A 3,768-nucleotide genomic window follows, 5' to 3' on the forward strand; every position below is an offset into this window, starting at 1 on the left:
GTTCTTTGCCACGGCCAATCGGTAATGCAGGGGCTTTAATAGGAGCAGTAATCAAGTTAAGAGGAAGCTCCTTCACTTGACACGCCGGAAGAGGGTCTCCCGGCGGCTCCATGAGGGAGGCGCGTGTGAGATACGCTCTGACTTAGCCGTTATAGAGTCGTTAATAATCGTTGTGTAGGAGAGAGAAGAGAGAGAATTTTCGATGATGGCGTAGCCTATGGGACAATTCGTAAAGTTTGTTGGGTCAAAACGAACAATAAGGGCCATGGACTTGGGATGTAACAAAGAAATGTGAAAACTATATATTTAAGAAAAAGAAGATTGAGTGTAAAATAAAATGATACACAGATACATTAAACTGAATGATATACGAATGACACAAACAATATAATCACTCAAATAGAACGATTCAATCTAAACAGAATTGATAAAATAAAATAGTGAAGTACAAACCACTTGTCAACGGAATTTTTGAATAAGGTAATGCAATAATTTTACTATTAACCAATTCTATTGACTATCTCCATGTCCTCTTGTGCATATTCAGAGAAGGAAACGTATGAAATACTTTTCTCCTACTCACGGATAGGATTGACGAGTAAGGCTTCAATCAGTGGTTTCATATTATATTTTGGATTAGTATATCCATCTTGCTTATTCTTGTAAATAACATCAACTAGACGTGCGAAATTCACCACACGCATCAAGACTTCAACTGGAACTGATGTAGGCTTGATGAACTCTTTGTTCAAATCCTTCCACGCATTCTCGGCTATTCTAGAAAAGAGTTCACTCACTTCTTCGATTGATAAATTGTGTTCTTTCATATAGCATTCTACTCCTGTGACAAGTTGTCCTTTTTCTTTCTCAACCTTCAAGGAGAAAAATATTCATAAAACCAGTAGTATTATATGCAAATGTGTGCAAACACGGGTACATATTTGTATTCGTACCTTGTAAGTAGCTGCGTCACAAATGACTCGAATAATTAATGCGGAAGCCACAAGGATTTTGGGTTTATTCATCATCCAATGAAATGATGCCTTTGAAATTGATCTCATGCCCAATAATGATCCTGGTACAAGTAGGTAAAAACTTACGGTGATCAATGCATTGTTGAGCTACTCTTCAAATGGTGGCATCGTTCCTTCGATGAACCATTTTGCTTCAATATAGTATCTGCTCGTGATTTCTTTCATCTACTCAAGAAAGCAGTTTTTTTTAGAACATGTGTATCTTATATACCAATAGTTCTAAAAAAATCCATAAAATATTTTTTTTTAAAGGAAGAAATATGTCTCACTCAAAAATAAGCCGAACAACAAAAATGTATAAAATAAGATATGATAACATATTTATTAGAGTTTTAAGTCGCATACCGCTTATTTGACGTAAGAAACTCCGTTAAATGTATCTAATCCCTTTACTTCAACGTCATAATCTTCAAAAAGACTGAGAAGAGTAGTGTATATTGTTTTCATATAGCGCGGGAGTCGATCAATTTCACTTAAATCCCACCTAAATTGATCAAAATTGTTACTAGTGTACCTCGTGACAGTAAGGGAAAAAGGCAATAATAATAGGTGCTACAAATAGTTTTAATTTAAATATTAGATGCCAACTGATCCATACCGCTGCACAGCTTCTGTAAACAAAAGCAATTTATCAAGAGTACCATATGAGTAATACGTGTCATCAATCACTGTAGTCATTTCAATGCATTTTGCAAGCATAATTCTAGCTTGAGATTATTGAGGTTCAAAATACACGCCCACGGCACAAAAGAAGCTTTCAACTATTCTATCTCTAATATACAGAAGCATAGACGTAAGATTCAAGTCTTTCCACCACCTTCAGAGTAAATGAGAACAATATTAGAGCTTGATAATACTGCAACATAGTACTCAAACAAAATCAGTAATATTCTCAAAAAAAAAAAAAAAAAAAAAAAAAAAAAAAAAACTCTTACAATTTAAGTTCACTTAGCTCTTCCCTGTATAGTATTTGCAACAAATTGTAATCTAGTTTGGCAAGTCTTAGTAGCTTTTCGCTTCTTGATCCACATTCTTCATATATTGAAATGTAAAAGTGTGCTTCAGCTCTTGGAATGCCTCTATGAAGAGATTGCATTAGGGAATGTTTCACTTGTTTCTCAAGAGTAGAATTTAAGGTATTAGGTGCTATCCTTTCAAGATGGGATGTTGCAAAAATAAGAGCCTCTTCTAATATGTCATCCCGATGTTCCCTAACATGTGCTGCTTCATATAGACTTAACAAACCCTCTACATTTGTAAGTAGATTTTGCTTGAATCTTCCATTCCTGTCTTTGAATCGGTTGAAATGATCTAATTGACAAAATATTTTGTTACATGAATTATCTTATGCAACTCTAAAACTTCTTGAAAACAAACTTGTAACCCTACTAGAAACACATATTTTTCCGATAGAACATTCAAATGAAAGGTTGTCAGAATGTTTGTTGGAAAAACATGTGTTTCTATTTGTGTAATTTACTTATGTACGTACCAGAAGAGATCTGATAGCCATGTTGTCTAAACAATCGAAAATATAGCGCAACCTTGTATAGATCATCCTCTTCATAGATGGCATTTAGACTAAATATCTTGCTTAGCTGATCTTCAATCTCCTCCTCAAAGTGATATGAAATACCAAGGCGTTCGAGGGTGTCAATCAATGATATTTTCTCCATAATGTCATTGTCACTGCTCATTATCATGTTCCTCACTTCTTGTTTCAAAGTTTTAATCTCTTCTATGTTTGGTGGCCTGTAATTTAATTTTGTCATAGAGCATAAAAAAGACTTTACTGAGAAATAAAGAGGCATAATTGGTACCTGATTATCCAATGTATAACAGCTAAATATATCTCCCCACATACAAGGTGGAAAATTTCCCGTAGGGCGAGAAACTCCATATTCGCGGTCTCCATTCAATGATGCAGTTGTTGACATTGCAGAACATACTGATAGATTATGTAAATATTAGTTAGAATATTTTGTAATCTCCTATTTTAGGTTAGAATATTTTGTAATCTCCTATTTTAGGTTAGCTTTGCTTAACATATTATATGGTAGAATTAGCTCCTTAATTCTAGCCTAACATTACGGTTGTATAGTTTGTATATTAACCAAGTCAAGGAATGAAAGGAGACATGGAAAATATTTCCTACATGGTATCAGATTAGGGTTTCTTTCTTCTTCCTCCTTCCGCTACGCCCTAGTCCCTCTTTCTTCTTCCTCTTTCCGTCACCTTCACTCTCTACTACATCAGCCATGGGCGATGCAACACCCACTCCAGTTAAGTCCTCGTTCCACCCGGCCCTCGCGGTCTCGAATATCAAGAATCACATCTCTGTTACTCTTGAGATGGAGAACTCACAATACGGAACATGGGCCGAGCTTTTTAAGATTCATGCTCGTTCTCACAAGATCCTTCATCACATCATTCCTCCACCCACAGGTAAGGAGAAGTCGGCTCCCAAAACTGATGAGGAAGTCGAATTATGGACGACCATTGATGCCACCGTGCTTTAATGGATATATTCGACAATTTCGAATGATCTGTGAAACACCATCATCGAACTAGGTGCTACTGCCTTGGACGCTTGGGTTCTCTTGCGTGATATATTCCAAGATCATCAAAACTCTTGTGCGGTGACTCTCGAACAAGAATTCACGATGACTCGTATGGAGGATTTTCCCAATGCCTTCGCCTATTGTCAACATCTAAAGAGCCTTGCGGATCAACT

The 3,768-nt window shown here is 36.2% G+C and overlaps 1 pseudogene; it reads right to left on the reverse strand.

Moving 5' to 3' along the window:
* Nucleotides 1-575: 575 nt before the first annotated feature.
* LOC132612821 (vetispiradiene synthase 3-like) lies at nucleotides 576-2,971 on the reverse strand (annotated as a pseudogene).
* Between the last annotated feature and the right edge of the window lie 797 nt (nucleotides 2,972-3,768).

The sequence above is a fragment of the Lycium barbarum genome, chromosome 10 (genome assembly GCF_019175385.1).
Source record: "Lycium barbarum isolate Lr01 chromosome 10, ASM1917538v2, whole genome shotgun sequence".
In the NCBI taxonomy this organism is placed as follows: Eukaryota; Viridiplantae; Streptophyta; class Magnoliopsida; order Solanales; family Solanaceae; genus Lycium; species Lycium barbarum.